The sequence below is a fragment of the Periplaneta americana genome, chromosome 10 (genome assembly GCF_040183065.1).
Source record: "Periplaneta americana isolate PAMFEO1 chromosome 10, P.americana_PAMFEO1_priV1, whole genome shotgun sequence".
NCBI classification, from domain to species: Eukaryota; Metazoa; Arthropoda; class Insecta; order Blattodea; family Blattidae; genus Periplaneta; species Periplaneta americana.
In genome coordinates, this window is record NC_091126.1 from 125,493,414 (window position 1) to 125,512,811 (window position 19,398).

Consider the following 19,398-nt stretch of genomic DNA (forward strand, 5'->3'; position numbering starts at 1 on the left):
TTTACGAGCGATTTTCCGAGTTCTTCCAGAAACAGTCTCCTTCTACTTAGTTTATGTTCATTTCAAGTGGTGTTTATTGTAGTCCACAGTATGTATGCATTGTAAGCTGAGGCATCGGCCACATACTTGTTTTCCTCTTACAGGTGTAGGCACTTACAACTTTATCAAGTGTATCTACTGCACTTCCTTTAGTTACGTTATATTCCAATATTATTTGTTGTTTATTATCATTCCTGTTACTGATATCCTTATCATAATGTAATGTGCTTATAACTTAATAAGTAAAGCATTATTGTTTCTCTTTGGAACATAATTGTCAACAGTGTTATCGTTTGTGAAAAAGGAAGAAGAATTGTTCACTTCCTTGTTAGTTATGTGTTGTGCAGTTTAGATTTATTTTTTTCGAACAGTTCCAAGCATTGCTAATTTTATTTTCAGAAGCAGCTGTCCCAAATTGTAGGAAGTAAAGAAGTTGTCACAAATTACATTATGACCTCTCAGCTCATTAGTCAGGTCACACACTACACGCATGCCTTGATTCTTTCCTGGTGCTGCTTCACTTGCTTTTCCAAGACGAACTTGTGCTTTCAATGCATACGAAGTTTCACTGTCACAAAAGGTCCATATCTGGATATTGTATTTTACTGGTATGTATTGTTTCAAGGAACAGCATCCTCTGAATCCTACTAACTGTTCACCTACAGTCACATTTTCTCCAGGATAATATAGTTTTGGAAGTTTTTTTTTTTTTTTTTTCACTTTTCCCAAACGTTACATATGGCAGCAAGTTTATCTGTCTCCTTCTCTTTTTCCTTGTAGACTGTAGACTTCTGATCAAAGTGAAGGACACGTGATATCTTAGAAAATATTCAAGTGGCATTGTTACTCTAAATATATTTCGACCAGTTTCTTTATCCCATAAACTTTTCATTCACTCACCATGAGATTTATAAACGCCAGCAAGAATCAAGAGAACATGAGCTTGAAAATCAATATTATTGATATTTTTCCACTGTTGTCCGTATATTCTTTGCCCCTCTAAATTTGTCATTTGCATAATTTCATTTTCAATAGCTACATGAAATAAAGCTTGAAATTAACTTTTTATATCACTAATTCTGGAATATGGGTACCTTGTAACTCCAGAAGTACCCTTGATAACATTCGAAGAAGACAGATGCCCATGACGTTGAAGTGGTTCTAACTGCCACTCAGTTTATCGATCCTTAGAAAGAATGCTTTGCACATTACTTGCGTGTTGTTGTTGTTGCAGCTGTTGTTGCTGCTACTGTTGCCGCTGCTGTTGTTTTTGTTCCTGCTGCAGTTCTCGTTCTTTCCGCTGTTCTTGTTGTTATTTTACTTTCACAATGTAGTTTGAATCATGATCAGAATTCTCACTTTCAGAGGCAATACTCTTATGATCCTCAAACTCCGAATTAGATTGGTTACTAATTGAAGCATTGGCATATTCATAAAATTCAGCTTTATTCAAAACATAACATTTAGCCATGATGCACACACTCAATCTAACTGAATCCAGCCAAGAGAAAGAACGAAAAAGCCGGTGCTTGTGAAGAAAACTAATTATGTTGCTTAGTGTTGACAAAATTTGAAAATTAAAATGAAATGCAGTTATTCTGATGTTTTGAAAGATAGATTTTATGTAGTATGCTACTAAATACTCTGTTGGGTCATGTTGACTTGAGTAGCACCTATGCAAAAATTAAAGATTGAGGCAAAAATATTAAAAAAACGAAAGAAATATCTTAATAGGACGGTATAGAGTTAAGGAAATTAAGTCACAAGATGTGATAACAATACCCAAAATAATTTTCCTGTAATAGCAATTCAAATTTTCATTCGGTTCATGTAGACCCGAATAGTACAGCAGGATTAACTTCGAAAGATATGTAAGAGTTTAAAATTTCATTGTAGGTTTGTTGCATATACATTTTCAACTTCGTAAAATCTTCAGGCATATTATTATTTTATGTAACCCTCAGTGGCGGTTTCTAGATATAGGCATTAGAGATAGTGCACACCCAAAATCTAACTATCAAGTTTAGTAGGTATTATAAATGATGTTTCATAACAACTCAGGTTTTACATAATATTTTGTTTAAAAATTGTAATTTTTAAATTTCCTGCAATTTTGCGACCATCAACAGTAGTCTATAAACTTGCTAAGACCAGTGGACGAGTCTTGGGAGCAAATTCTTTAACCTTTTTGCTAAAAAGGTTCTTTACACTCACTACTACCAAGGGGGTAATACAATTATCCCAATCAAAATCATTGACCAATCTTTGTTAAGCATTTGGAACATTTATAAATGCATATATTATTGATCATGGACTTCAGAAAATGTAAAAATGTAAAATAACTTTCCCCTTTTTGAAAATACAACGTGATTCAAAAGTTCCGTTCCATTTTATTGAAAACGTAAATCAAAATTAAAGAACTTCAAAATATTTTATTGGTTACACTATGAGAAAACATATCTGTAAAGTTAAACTTGCATCCCTTCCATTTCAAAGCAAACTCCTGAATGCTATAGGCTATATAAATTTGACAAGGTACAAAAACATTTCAAGCAATGAAAGTCGCAGTAAGCCTATTACAATATAAATTGGAAAAACATTTAAGATATGTATTTGTTGACATTTCAGTATTCAAATACCGTCTATACAACTATGAACATTCCAAGGTTTATAATACAATAAAGTCCTTAAGAAATCGTTACAAATTCTAAAAATGAGTACCAGTATAAATAAAAAAAAATAATGTAAGAAATTAAATGTTAGTTTTTATTAATTTTTTTATTCAAATATTGGAACACACCTATACTACAACGAACTTCTGGGAAAAAGGCTCTACTAATAATTATTTCTAACAAATCCACTTTTAGAATAACCATATCACATAGAAATAAAAAATAAACTGTAACCAAACTTCATGATACTCGTACAAATGATGATAAAAACAACAATATGAATAATGATATAACTAACACAAAATGAAATAATTTGGAGGCAGACAAACTCAACATATAGAAAATTAAGCTACGGTACAAATTGAATTTCATATCTTGGAATTTTCCACACAGACTACCAAGGGGGGTAACAAGATCACCCCACTTCAATAATGCGGATTACTTCTTAAATTTGAATAATTATTAGTGTTATTCACATTTCAAGAAGTTGGTAGACTATAACGGACAAATACGTGGAATTCCAAAAAGAAATGTGGAAGAAAATGGAAATAATATTGAAAAATCATCAGTGGGATAATCCAATTATACAATTATACCCATTTCACATCTGTGATGGAGGTAGGTTTGCCAGATGTCCCGATAAGGTGGGATATTCCTGATTTTCAGGAAATTTTCCGTGTCCTGCTCATACCCATCGCAGGATGCAAAATGTCCTGCTTTTTGAGGTATTATGGAATTGAAATTTGCGCACGATGCAAAACAATTGCACCACTCACCACGTTTAGACTTCAAGGGTTTGTAAATTTATGAGAACACTTTCCTACCACTTTATGTTTATATTTTGATATTTATAAGTTAACCTAAATGTTACCAGTAATTAACAAATTTATTTTTCGTTTTTATATTAAATTGTCACATTAAATGACACAGTATTCTACATTATAACATATGTAATGATAAAATATTCATTAACATGCCGGGAAAGTAATTCTTTATTTTTCTTATACATACATAGGCTACAATATATTAATACATTATTATTTAGTTGCTTGTATATCAATACAATAACATGTTTCTCTTTAATATTTTTAATATCTGACAACCCTAGATGTAGCATGCCAAAGTTTACCGAAGTGTATGAGAAGCATGTGTTTAATATGGAGATGAAAACTCGGTAAATTCTGGCGAATGAAACAATGCATACGCAAATTAGATTTCAGTAACCAGAGTCTGAACTGTTGCTTACGTAATATATGCAAGGTGTGGCATACACAGAACGAAACTGGGACTCGAAGGATCATTACAACCTCTGCCGCTAGGTTTGCTTTCAAGTTATATGAAATGATAATTAGTTACATTACTAAGCATTGTGTATTGTGAAAATAGTTTGATTAATTTTGCACTACAGACCGAGTACGAAAATTATAAACATGTCAAGTACAGTATATCTTCCTCTTTTCCAGATCCTGACTTCGAGAAGGATGTCTTCTCATGAAAGACGCTATGGTTGAAATTGACTCCTGACTTCAAGACATACTGCAAACGAGACTTATAGCCGAAATAGACTGACCTGTAGTTTTCTTCAATCAAGTTCCAAGTTTTTTATATTTGTATTTGTGTTGCATTTAATTATAGTTATTACTTTTATGTATATTATGTAATTAATTATTAGTTTGTAAATATGACATGTCCCATATCCTGTATATGATCAGTGGATGTAATAAATGATTATAAATGATTATGATTATTACAATGTTGAGATTTGTTGATGATATGTTAAATAACAGTATGCAGATTTTCAGAGTGATTTAATGGAATTTAAAATTTTGTTTCCAGAAAGCCTGGATTTGTTCAATTAAAAAGTTTGCTTTTAAACTACATTCTTCAGCTGATCCATTTACGTTGGCAAGTTGATTATTTTTTCAGTTACCGGTACATGTTTTTCCATCAGGTCTTGTTCCCTCTAATTTGTTTTAATTGTTGAAAGTGAACTACCAGTATGTCTTCCACTTTCAGACATTATTATTATTATTATTATTATTATTATTATTATTATTATTATTATTATTATTATTACTACTGAATATTGACACATTTACTTTTTGCATTATTTGAGATACAACAAACGCAGCAAAGTAATTTTATTGTTGCATGTGCCGAGTTTAATGAAATGAGCTCCCCCATCCTCCAAGCTAAATCAAACATTATTACGACATTACGAGTAATAAATTAATAATAAGTAGTAACTACTATAATTTATTGTAGTAAGTTAATTATCACTGTGTAGTTTACCAAAGATTTTTCTTTGAACTTTCTTTAAATTTACAAGTCATGAGTGATGACAGAAAAAAACTTCAGGAGAGTGAGATGCAGACATTAACGAAAGAGAAATGGGGATCAGAAGGAGCTGATGTGCATGAGCCTTTGGGCGGCAAAATTCTAAAATGTCCCTGATAATCCTGAGACATTTATGTTTTGGGAAATCCTCTAATGCGGATGGTACCACATTAGAAAGCAAACGTTTTCTTGTTGTGCTAATGCAAAAATCAACTTCTTTCAATTGTCTGCTGCAGACACGTAATGCTTTACTTGGTGATAAATAGTTAAACACCACTTCTTCCTTAGTTCACCATCTTGTGGAAAATAATTAAACAACAATACACATTCTTTACTATGGCTCGATTTGCATAATGTCACACAACAGTAAACCATTTCTAATTACACACATAGCAAACTAACTTCCTAATTGAATTTAATTCTAACTTCTAATTTAAAATACGTTTACACACACTGAAGTAAAACAGCATTACATGTAGGCCTAACTATTAATTACACAACAGATTAATCAGAAGGCCTATTAGATATCTCTTTCACCACTGCAAGGTCTGCAAGAAAAAATCACATAAATTGTACTTCTCACATATTATGGTAACACTAATAGAGGGAAAAGATGGAACTACTTACAAATGCTTAAATTATGAATTCAAGGAAATGGAAGATAATAAAGTACCTCAATTTATAAATAAAGAAGGCAAAACTTGCCAATTCTAAATCAGGCAGTAGAGCAAGTGGACAGCTTCAAATACAAATACTTCGGGTGTACGTACTATAAGCAGGAACATGAACTGCTGCCAGGAAGTCAAAAGGAGGATAGCAATGTCAAAGGAAGGTTTTTATAGAAAAAGGAGCATCTTGTGCGGGCCTCTGGAAAAAGAACTAAGGAAGAGACCAGTAAAGTGCTTTGTATGGAGTGTGGCATTTTATGGGGCAGAAACATGGACATTATGATGGAGTGAAAAGAAACGACTAAAAGCATTTGAAATGTGGATATGGAGAAGAATGGACCATGTGAAATGGACAGACAGAATAAGAAACGAAGTTGTGTTGGAAAGAATGGGAGAAGAAAGAATGATGCTGAAACTGATCAGGAAGAGAGAAATGAATTGGCTGGGTCATAGACTGAGAGGAAACTGTACTGAAAGATGCACTGGAAGGAATGGTGAATGGGAGAAGAGTTTGAGGCAGAAGAAGATATCAGATGATAGATAACATTAAGATATATGGATCATATGTGGGAACAAAGAGGAAGGCAGAAAATAGTGGAGATTGGAGAAAGCTGGATTTGCAGTGAAAGATCTGCTCTTGGGTAGAACACTATGAATGAATGAATTTATTGGAATAATGATGACAGTAGTAGTGGTGGTGGTTGTGGTGGTGGTGGTTGTAAATTGGCGAAATGGGTAGGCTACAATGCACATGTAAAAAACATTAATTTTCTTTCATTATTTCAGAAAATGTATAGTGTAGTAATTGGAAGTAGGCCTATCGGTACTATAATATGAAGACAGTACCTTAATTTATATGCAATATCTTTTAATATCAAGAATGACAACCATTTAATCTAATGCAATTGATACATATAAGTTGAGAAATGACATCTATTATCCATAAAATTCTGTACTATGTATTTAATACGCAACTGTGTCTTTAAATGCCTCTAATGTCAATGTAATTTAAATATCCCGCTACGAATATTATGTAAAATCGAACACATCTCCTGCCACCTAGTGGTAGTATTGGCGTTACGCAGAAACTCAACACAATCAGCATGCGCATTCACAAATCTACAGGACTGACAACATTCATCTTTAAAAGTGACTTTTGTTGTTTTAATAAACTATTATTTTCAGGTTACTACTTTAGGCTACTGGCAGTCTTAAGATACTTTTGTTTCAAGTACATCAATTTAAATGTCTCAGCTCTGCGTAATAATACTTCAATATTGTTTAACTATTTCTCATATTCCCTTTGACAAGATTGCCTTTCCGTAACTTCAGGCTGGTCAACATTACTCATGTCATATGATCTAAGAACAAATTGAAAACAAATATAAAATACGAGTTCTCTTTAAATTTTACTTTTTTACATATTCACAATTATAACCTTAATATAGCGTGATTTTAGCTCTAAATTTATTTCTTAGTACCCACAACAAAAAATTAAAAAATGATTAGTGCAGTTTATTATATGCGAATGTTGGTACGTGATCATTCAAAGTGGAAGGCGAAACTTAATTATTTTGATGTAAGTTGTATCAAATTACGTAGCTTCCTTATAAGTAAAATACTAACTGTTAGCGCACATCCATTCAGAGTTACCGTCATCTGCGACTGGTAATCGTTCAACTTGATTTGTATTACATTAACGGAAGTAAGGTTAGGGTAATTATATACCTGTAGTAAGCATCGGCCATGTCTCCATCTTTCCGGAATATGGGTCTAGGACACATACTTTCCCGTTAGAGTGTTAAGAGTTTGGCAATATGTCTAGCATAAGAAAATGTTGAAAATTTAATAATAGCATACAGTATTTGTAGGCTATATATTCGGTAATACATTTGCCCTGGACCTTTATTGAGGGAAGATGGCCTGACCGTTGCTTACTATATGATTACCAAGGTTAGATTTATTTCAGTGAGCTGGCTTTAGCATTGTTATATGTCCCGAAAAGGATAAACTCCAGAACATGGATTGTACCCTTCCCCTCTACCCCCACTGCACCTACCTTGCAACTAGCTACTTTCCTTGCAGACTCATCTCTCTCTCGCGTTCTCACGCGTCATCTCGCTCCGTTCGTGAAGCACTTTGGATATCCAATTAAAGTGGTGAAATATAAAATTATATAAAAATAAAAAGGGGTGTTAGTATCTAGCTTAGGACCTACATAGTAGACCAATACAACCAACCTATGGCCCATAATGTTAGAAATTACCTATACTTTTTTTTTTTAAGATGGGACATGGCAGGAGCGTTGCGATCGGAAAAACAACTGAATGTCACATAGCGTGGTAGGCCTGTTGCTATGGTAACAACGGTTGAGTTGCCAAACTTACAGTTGCCATGTGGCGAGTGCTTAATAGCTCTCTTGGAGACATTTATTGTGCACACAATGTTAGCGTTGGTACGTTTCGTCTTTGATTATCTGTCGATTTTTGTATTGTTTTCTTACCTTCGCGTCAATTGTCAATGAATGTTTTAACGTCAGCCATCTTAACGACAATTGCTAGCTTCCAGCAGCTGACAGTGTGGTAGTCCATATTGGCAACATGGCACTGTAGTTCCAAGCTCGGCCGCTTAACTGTCATGTCCCATCTTTCAAAAAAACAAGTATAGGCTATGATATTTCTTTACATTTGCATTACAATGCTAAGGTACAAATGTATTTATGTACATATATGTGTATGTATTTATGTACTTGTAGAGTCATATGTACCGTGAACAATATACCTAGAAATTGGGTGCCAACACCAATTTCGCTCTGAAATAAGGCTGGAAAGATGGTGTAAAAGTGAGGACCGGCAGAGAGTTGTGGACAGACAGGATCGCTCCATCGAGGTGGGAGGGTCATCTTATTCTGTATGTTTCCTTACTGATCATAGAGAAAAAACTGTTTCCATAAGGTCGAATCAGTGATAGATTAGGTTAGGTTTGGACTTTTGGTATGCCTTGCATATACTCACATTTCCAAGCAGGGTTGACGAAGCAGGAGCACTCTATAATTCTATACCCTTTCACATATTATTTAAGAACAATTTTAAATAAATTTCTGCTACTGAAACCCTGATTTGTAGGAATGCTAATACTGTGCATTATATGAACACCTAAGAAAATTGAAGTTCGACCTCAGTTCATGTATTTTCTTCCAGAACAGAGGACAAAGAATTTGACCCAATGTTTTTTTATCTTTATATTTGTAGTGTGTTTTTTTTTTTCTGTAACATAAATTTTACAATGAATTCTTCAAATTTGCAGTGACTCCACAAGAACTGTGTTAATACGAAGTTTTGTTTCAGTGTTCTACATTTCAGCCTCATAAGTACAAAAGGGAAGTGCAAATCTGTTGTGATGTCATTCCATTGATGGTTCCACTGCTCACTGACAAACTTGCTCATCTGGTTTTTACCGAAACACAGAGAACTAAGTATACAAAAATACTGTCTTTGAAATTGTAGCTGCCGATATTTCCAGTAGGCTAATCTGCTCTCGTTACCTGTGTGGTGTTTGAGCTAATAGAGGCATATGTGTTTAACGAAGATATCTTGTTCCTTTTGTGATCAGGTTTATATTATGCTTTACACACTGCAATGAGCGAAGATAGTGAAACATTCAATGTTCAAACAGAATTTTTTTAAATGCTGTACCAAATGAAGTGAAGAGGGGAACCTTTTAATCCCGCTGAAACGAAAGCAAGCTGGTCACAAGGTGGTGGAGATTACAAGAGCCAATCATTGTAGACCTAAATATAAACAAAGATAGTATCTATCCCGTTGAATAGCTCCATTATTTGACTATCATACTGGATAGGGAAATTGTATGTCAACAATCTCTACAGAGTGATTTAGTAAAAGCATTAAAACATTAAACAGGAACTAGGGGACGCTCCAGAACATTTTGAGATATAGATCTTGGGCTCTGCAAAGTCAGATTAATGCAATATGAGCTTAAACATGTCATTTGCTATCAATCTTTTCCATGTTCTCTACATTTATTATTTACTTTTATTCACATTTATTATTTATTAACATTGATTACTTACATTTAGACCTAGTTAAATATTTTTTATTTATTTTCGTATCATTTATAAATTTGAGTTAGCAACATACCATTTTGTACCCCATGGCAGGTGCTCAAATTGAGAGCCACACACACATTTATTATCGGTGTTTATTATTTATATGAAGGCAATTCATCACACATTTTGTTTGTTGACCTATCGTTCACAAAGTTGTTTTGTCTATTGTATTCACATTCTCACATTACAAAACATGAGTCAAGGACAGATCCTTTCACACCATTCAAAGAGTTAATCACAGTATGTCCAGTACGTTGTTAACTCAGATTTGTAAATGATTAGAAAATAATTTTAAAATATAAATAAAAGTAAATAATAAGTGTAAATAAATATAAATAATAAATGTAGATAATATGGAAAACATTCTCCAGCTTTTCTATCACAAATTGATGTCAGGCATGTCGGAAAAAATGCATGATACCAGGATAAGGATTGTTCAACGTTATAAGAAGTTAGTCTTGCATATTTCAGCAAAGGAATGTCACTGACACACAAACTCTCAATTTCCTCAACGTCTTCTTGCCCTTCTAAAACTTTGGCAATTTTACACATAGTATGAAATCCACAATTATTTTCAAACACACTTTTAAATTTTCGTTCAATAGGTTCTACATTGCGGCCTTTGAGTCGATGAATTTTTTTCTCAATGCCATGCTACTTTTTAATTCTCTTGAAACAAAAGACTCGAACTTGCAGATGTAAAATAATGAATCTTTTAATGAACTCTCCTTAGTAAGTTCTGAAGAATTTCAATTGATGAAGCATCATCCTTATTTAGTTCATCTATCACAGATCTAAAGTTTTCAAAATTCTCTGCATAATATACTACTGCTTCTAACCATGTCTCACAGTGAGTAACTATGGATCTAGGTGGAAGTGCAAGATCTGGAATTTGGCTTTGAACAAATCACTTATTATTGGAGGTGTCACGAATACATTTTTGCTGTTTAAAATTAATTTGTCCACTTCAAAATATGACGTATGTATGTATCTGCTGACATACTCTGTGTGAACCGTGTACTATACATGTAAGGTGTATCATGTTTGGGAAGCTTACAGAAAGGACTTCCGCTACTTTCTTCATATACAGAGCAGTATCTGTAACTAAGAGTAAAACATTATCAGATTTGACACCATTCGACCATAACAGCTGCAGAGGTTCATTGAATAAGCAGGCCGTCATTACATGCCTCGATTCTGATATATTTTGTTTGTTTTCACATTCTGCTCTGATATAGCCTAGCATTCCTTCTTAAAACATAGGGACATACATTTTTCTTAATGTTGATTCTTCTGGTGTTTCAAAATTTGATTATTTTGTAAGAAATTTTCTATGTTATGAACTGTTCAATTTATGTGAAGGAATATAAGAAGAAAGAAAAGCTTTGCATAAATCTGCATAATATTCAGAATTTTTTTTTTAATGGAATATGTGAAAAGGTAGCTGTTTCACCTAAACGAACTTGTTTAGAGCTTACACGTGAAGTGGCCATTCTGTGTTTACTACTTGCTAAATGCTGCAAGATTTGAGATTGCTGATCCGCATGTACAGATTGACCACATTTTTGATAGAAGAGAAATTTTTCGTCACTTGTAACAATTCCACTAAATTCAGCAACATATTGCTGCAAACGGGAATGAACACTTGACTTCACTTTCGGCATTATATCACCTATCATTTCACTTATATACTGGTAGGTTACTCTATAAAATATGGTCTGAATCAATCAAGCCAACACCTCTGACTGAAGAACGAGTTGAACACATTGCATTAGCCATCATTTCATACACGGGATTCACCTTTGAGAAAGCAAGCCAGCATGTGCAGTCTAAATCACAATGCAGTATATCTAAGAAAGAAATTTATTCACACTGTGTTTTCATTAATATGTAGCATGTACGAGTTTTTAGATTGAATTTTAAAATGAGAACAAAAAGAAATAACAATTTATGTAATTATAGCTACTGCTACTGCTACTCTTTAAACTTCAAATTTTTTTTTACAATTTTCGGAAAATGAATCATAATGTTTAGAATTATAAATAAGATTTGCATGGCACCATGCCATTCAATAATTATTTTGGGACATTTCCTGATGGAATTTGGGAATAAAATTTTTGACTACCTAATTTTTAAAAATCAGAAGACAAAATAAAACTAAAATTTAAATAATCTAAATGCGACCATTTTCACTGACATCTCTCCTTAATTTATGTCAACTAATATAATACTGCAGTTTGTGAGATTTAAGTTATTAGATGTCTCAACAGAAGAGAAAGAGATCCCATTTGGTTTTGTCATGGACATTCCTTTGTATGACTACAGGTAGAACACAGAAAAACCTTTGATTGAACTTGAGATGTTGGTGGTGTAAGACTTTTGCTCTTCTGATTTCCCTAATTATCCCCTTCCATGTTTGAAAAATCTTTATTTTCATAGTCCGAATCTTTTAAATTAATTATAAGTCGCTAGTTTTATCTATTTATTCATTTGTCTCTAAGAAGAAATTAAACATTTTCCTACATGCTCCAAGTTTTCTCCAATTGTTCTCCAACACTATCAAGCAATAATCTTAATTATCTGTTTTTAAATTATTAATTACGTTTTGCGATGTTATGGTTCACTTGTGCCCATATTAGTCACATTGCATTTAATTCAGTGTGATACAATGTCATTCATACTACATTATGAGTATTATGACCAAGCATTTTCGCAATGTAGTTTATTTCATAAATCTTGAGGCAGTCTTTTCTCAAATTTATAAGTTCTTATAACACACTACGTGATTACTTTCTCACAGTTCACCACTGACACGTCCATAGGTCGCATGTTTAACAATATTGGCAAGAAGAGAGCATTGACATTTCCAAGAATTTTTACAAAAAGGCAGCTAGCGATATGTTTTTCTTGTCCTCCTGTAGACAAGGAATAACTCATGCACTGTAATCATATACCATAACCCCAATGTGGGCAAAATAAGATTTCACTTGTAATGAATAAATAATCTACAAGTAAATATTTTAAAATATATGATGTGAGTTTTGTGTTAATAACGAATGTTTCTATGTTAATTTTTGAAACCATACTTCTTTCCAGGAATAGGGCAGGCGTGTCCTGTACTGAGGAATCTTGCCTTCTCGAGTATAGTGCAGTATGAACCTATAAGTCGTCCATGTCCAGAATGGTTCAACCACCTGCAGACCCTCGAGTTGTGGTCAGACCCACATGCAGACCTCAGCCCATACATGTTTCGGCAACATTTTGTCTTCAGTCTAAACATGACCAACATGTTATTCAAAAGATGTGAAGTACTCAATGATAAACTAATGGCGGAAATATGACAGGTATGTATGAATTGCCATGAGAGACATTTAGGAGATAAAAAATTTTTATGATCAAATACCACAACAAAGTCCATTGTGAGAGCCTTTGATGTCATTGCATGTGTAATACCGGATTTCTTCTTCTTAGGTTCAACAGCCTTATTTAGGCCAAGACTGTCACAATGATTCTCTTCATTTTCTTCTTCTTCTTCTTCCATGGCGCTACATCTCATGGCTGAGACCCGGCCTCCTGAAGAATCTTCCTCCACCCTTGTCTGTCCATCGATACTGTCCACCAGTTTCGAATTCGCAGACTCTTAGCATCTCCATTCACTCCATCAATCCATCTTCCTTTTGGTCGTCCCACTTTTCTACATCCTTCTGGTTGTATTACTCGTATTCTTTTTGGAATGGCATCATCAGGCATTCTTTGTTCATGGCCAGCCCATCTTAATCGACCAAGCTTCATAAATTGGACAATGTCATATTCTTTAAACAATCTCCGTAACTTATCATTATGTCGTATTCTCCAAAGGTTTCCATCTCTTATTGGTCCAAATATCCTTCTCAAAACCTTCCTCTCAAATACCAGTAATTGACGCTCCAAATCCTTGGTCAAAGTCCATGTCTCCGATCCATAGGTTACGTCTGGTCTAATTAGCGTTCTGTAGAGATGGCATTTATTTGCTCTACTTAGTTCTTTATTTTTCATGTGTTTACTAAGTCTACTAACATCTATTGCCTGCTAGAATTCTTTGATGTATCTCAGATACCATACTATTATCTGGTGTAAATATGGAGCCCAAATATTTAAACATATGCACTCTTTCTAAAATTTACTCACCAATACTTATATTAGTCATATCCGATTTTAAATCAGATGACATATACTTCGTTTTTTCTTCATTAACAACCAAAGCCATCTTCTTTGCCGCCTTATCCAGTGCGAGGAATGCTTCTTTCATTGCTTTCTCCATGCACCCTATAATACTGATGTCATCTGCATATGCCAAACATTGAATCGTCTTATTCCATATTAACCAAATTTCTTGGTTTGCATATTAATAATACAATAAATTGGAAAAATCATATCAAAGAAATAACCCCCAAACTTTGCTCAGCATGCTTCGCAATTAGGTCGTTACAACAATTTCTAAACAGCAGTATCTTAAAGATAATATAGTTTGCCTATTTTCATTCCATTATGTCCTACGGAATAATATTTTGGGGAAATTTTGTAGATAGTAAAAATATATTCTTATTACAAAAAAAGAGCCATTAGAATAATAGTTGGAGCAAAGGCTAGAGAATCATGTAGATTATTTTTTAAAAAATTAGAGATTCTAACCTTAACAAATCAATACATATACCCTACAATAAATTTCCTCTTATGTAATAAAGATAATTTTCCAACTAACTCATCCATACATAATATAAATACCCGCAGAAGGAATGATTTTCATACGCCATCATCAAATTTATCATGCTTTCAAAGGGGAGTACGTTACATGGCGATAAAATTGTTCAATAGTCTTCCTGAAGACATTAAGAATCATAGCCAAAACCCTGCATTATTTAAGGCAAAACTAAAAAATTACTTAATATCTCACACTTTCTATTCTGTAGATGAATTCTTGACATTTCACAGTACTGTGTAAATATTATAATATTATTAAATGGTAAACATATTACATTGTATAAAATATTATTGTTATTAAGGTATTAATTCTGTACAATATTTCATATTTGCATTTTATATGTATTGCAGTTTATGGTTAAACGTAAGAATTGGACTGGTTCTTTATTCTATGCTATAAAGCAAATGTAAGAATATTATGGAACAAATAAATCTATCTATCTATCTATCTATCTATCTGTCTGTCTGTCTATATATCTATCTATCTATCTATCTATCTATCTATCTATCTATCTATCTATCTATCTATCTATCTATCTATCTATCTATCTATCTATCTATCTATCTATCTATCTATCTATCTATCTATCTATCTATCTATCTATCTATCTATCTATCTATCTATCTATCTATCTATCTATCTATCTATCTATCTATCTCTCTGTCTGTCTGTCTGTCTGTCTGTCTGTCTGTCTATCTATCTATCTATCTATCTATCTATCTATCTATCTATCTATCTACCTACCTACCTACCTACCTACATACCTATCTATCTATCTATCTATCTATCTATCTATCTATCTATCTATCTATCTATCTATCTATCTATCTATCTATCTATCTATCTATCTATCTATCTATCTATCTATCTATCTATCTATCTGTCTCTCTGTCTATCTGTCTATCTATCTATCTATCTATCTATCTATCTATCTATCTATCTATCTATCTATCTATCTATCTATCTATCTATCTATCTATCTATCTATCTGTCTGTCTGTCTGTCTCTCTGTCTCTGTCTGTCTGTCTGTCTCTGTCTGTCTGTCTATCTGTCTGGATGCCAGCATCCCTAATTACTTTCTCAATTACAATATTAAATAATAAACAAGCAGTCCTTTCCCCCTCCATTGCATACATTGTCGATTAGCTACATATTACACTAATCAGATTTCAGATGCCTACAAATATTTGTTCTTCCTTTGACATACGAGGCCTGTCAAAAATGTATCCGACCTTAAATTTTCCCGCGCAAAGTAGTGATTCTAAGGCAGCGCCACTGTGCACGGTGGAAGGAGGAACCATAATGCGCATGCTTGAATTTTTTCACCGCATTCGCTTGTGCCAGTCACTGGCTGGTGGTCGCCAAGTAAGGTGCTGTTCTAAGTGTTTGTCGGATTTAGTTTTCTAGCAAGATGACTGAACGAATTGAGCAAAGATACTGCATCAAATTTTGTCAAAAGCTTGGTGATTCTCAAAGTCAAACAATTCGTAAGATTCAGCAGGTGTTTGGGGAAGATGCGATGGGTGTAACACAAATTAAGGAGTGGTTCAACCAATTCAAAGATGGCCGCACATCAGTGGAGAATGAGCAGCGTTGTGGCAGGCCCCAAACTGCTCGGAGTGCAGCTGTTGTTGAGAGGGTGCGAAATTTGGTGATGGCAGATCGTCGTTTGACCATGCGGGAGATTGCCGAAGAGGTTGGAGTGAGTAAAGATTCTGCACATGCAATTTTGCGTGATGATTTGAACATGAACCAAGTGGCTGCGAAATTCGTGCCCAAGTTGTTGTCCCCGGAACAAAAAGACCTCCGTCGTGACGTTGCACAGGACCTTCTGGACACTGCCAACACTGATCCTGGGTTTCTGAACACCGTGATAACTGGAGATGAGTCATAGGTGTACGGGTACGACCCAGAAACAAAAAGACAGTTGTCGCAATGGAAGCATCCCGAGTCTCCAAGGCTGAAAAAAGCGTGGCAGGTGCGAAGCAAAATCAAGGTGATGCTGACTGTTTTCTTTGATGTCCGTGGAATTGTGCATCACGAATACGCACCGGAAGGACAAACTGTGACAAAGGAGTACTATCACGATGTTCTCCGGCGACTCCGTGATGCAGTTCGTCGCAAAAGACCAGACATGTGGATGGCGAACAACTGGCACTTGCATCACGACAACGCCCCCGCACATTCATCCCAATTGATCCACACTTTCTTGGCCAAACATGGAATTACGACCGTTCGCCAACCTCCCTACTCTCCAGACCTGGCTCCTTGCGACTTCTGGTTGTTTCCAAAATTGAAGACGCGACTGAAAGGATCCCGTTTTGAGAGTAGAGAAGAGATAATGCGGAACGCGACGACGGAGCTGAACACCATTCCAAAAGAAGACTTCCAGATGTGTTTCCGGCAGTGGAAGGATCAGTGGGCTAAGTGTGTGCAAGCACAAGGGGCCTACATTGAAGGGGATTAGGGTCCCAACCCCGTCAGGTATTTGAAATATTTTTTCTGGTTAAAGGTCGGATACTTTTTAGACAGGCCTCGTATATAGTCAAGTGAGATGTTCTGCTAATAATGGATGTGCAGTTGTCAAAAGAAAAAGTGGCCACTCTTTAGACACAAAGTTCCTTTCGGGTATCTCTGCTAGAATTTGGAGACAGGCGATGTTACAAGTTGTTAGACCATGTGGCCTGATATCTACAGTCAGAATGAAAATTTTTGCTTGTTAGTCTGTAGCATAATGGTAGCGTTTCGGGCAAGTGTTCATAAGGTCGTGCGTTCGAACACAATCTAATGCTTTTTATGTTTATTTTAGGAGAAAGACAAAATATAATTGCTCCTGTTTCTTTTATGACTGTTTTAATAATTAATATCAGGTTCATGAATGTAATATGCCATGACTTTGTCATTATTTTTTATGACATTATGGCTGCAAATGGAAAGAAAGATTATATTCTCAACAAAAATATCTTTCATCACATAAACAAACTTACAGGTGTCTGCTTAAAAAAATTAAAACAATTAAAAGTTCAAAAAACAAAACAAAAAAAAGCCACAATTCAATATTTAGTCCATGTTCCTCCCATCTCGATCACATCTTGCAGGCGAGTGGGCATGGAATCGACTAGTGTTGTCAAATACAGACTGTTCTCAGCCACGGCATCCCAGGCATCCTGGACGAGCTTCCACAAATCATCAGGACGTCTTGGAGGGGGATTGGGCCAGTTTTTTCGCATATGCTTCTTCACTTGTGCCCCCATATTCTCCAAAGGGTCAAGTCCGGAGAACGACGAGGCCAGTCTCTATCAATTCTATATCCTGTCTCCTTGCAAACCAGTCCCGAATCAATCGAGATGTGTGGACTGGATGATTATCCTGCTGAAATTGAAGAATTTCAGCAGGATATAACAACCTAGCATAAAGAACCACATAGCTTTCCAGCAACTGTTGATATTTGTGCTGGTTAAATTTCCCGCGAATACAATGGATTGTGCCCACTCCACGACGAGAAATCCACCCCCAACACGACACAGATACTCTACCACTGCGGGCACGCATGGCAGCGTATCTGTGGTCGAATCGGATACCAGGAGGACGATATACAAGAATGGGTCCTTCCCTTGTAGTAGAAAAAGTGACTTCATCAGAAAAGATTACTCTTTTCCAATCCTGATCACCATTTTCCACTGCAAAGACTAAACGCTCCTCTATATGCTCTTCCTTATGAACTTTTCCTAGGAATGGCATGTCGAGATCTCAAATTGGCAGCCCTTAAACAGTTTCTCTCGGTCTGGTTGTGGCCAGGGAAATTAACAACTGCCTTCAAAGTAGCAGCAGTATGAAAGGGATTCCTTTCAACTTCTGCCACTAATCTGGCATCCTGTTGTGGTGTTGAAATTTTCCTTCTACCACTCCCAGCTTTTCGGCCAAAAATTGTCGAGCGTTGATAATTTTGCACCCATCTCCGAGCTGTCCTTTCTGAAAAATTGAAATGCCTACCTGCCTCGGATGCCAAAAAACCAAGGTGAATCACAGCCCATATTATATTTTCTTTCGTTCCTGCACCTCTTTCTAGATCCATGTCAGACAAAGTCGCAGGCAGAAATGGCACCGTGGTTTCCTCAGAGAATTAGCCTCTACCTAGGTCTTAAAATAATAGCAAAACATTCACTATACTAAAAATATATATTCTTCAATTAGGAAATAATAATATAAATACTTGTTAGAGTCTTATTAATAACTATACCATTTTCAAACATAAAGTCCACAGAGTTAAGAAGAATATAATTATTTTATAATCTCGACCTCAGTGTTGTAATTTGTTTTTGGAAGATCTGCATTGAACTGTATCCACACAATAAATCCTTAATCATTGCTACTCTTACCACTGCTGCCGTTGCAGCTGGTATTACAACTACAAATATTATTGTCATAAACGTAACCTTTTTATATCATTATTAAATATTCAGAATATAATCTAAATGAATGTTCACTTGTAGTGTTTCTGACAATGCGTTGAATTACGTTAATACCAGGTAAATGACATAGCTCAGTCGGAAGAACATAGGAACGTCAGACATCGGGAAAGTCGGAATTCAAATGTCACTGTATCAGGCTCAAATCCTCGTGACTCCTTTTCAATTTATAATGTTACAGGATAGTATAATGTAATAATATAACAATAGAAGAAGAGAAACTAACACTCATACTAGGCAGCTGTATTGTTCCAAACCTAACATTAAATTTATATTATTTATATTGCTAACGAACGATAACAGAATACAAATGATAATTTGAATATTATTTATATCGCTAACGAAT

The 19,398-nt window shown here is 34.8% G+C and overlaps 1 long non-coding RNA gene across 1 annotated transcript in view; it reads left to right on the forward strand.

Moving 5' to 3' along the window:
* Window positions 1–9,097: 9,097 nt before the first annotated feature.
* Window positions 9,098–19,398, forward strand: part of LOC138707338 (uncharacterized) — a 36,217-nt gene continuing 25,916 nt past the window's right edge. The window contains exons 1-2 of the long non-coding RNA XR_011334186.1: window positions 9,098–9,191; window positions 12,939–13,186. This is a non-coding gene — a long non-coding RNA (uncharacterized lncRNA). The remainder of the gene's footprint in view (window positions 9,192–12,938; window positions 13,187–19,398) is intronic.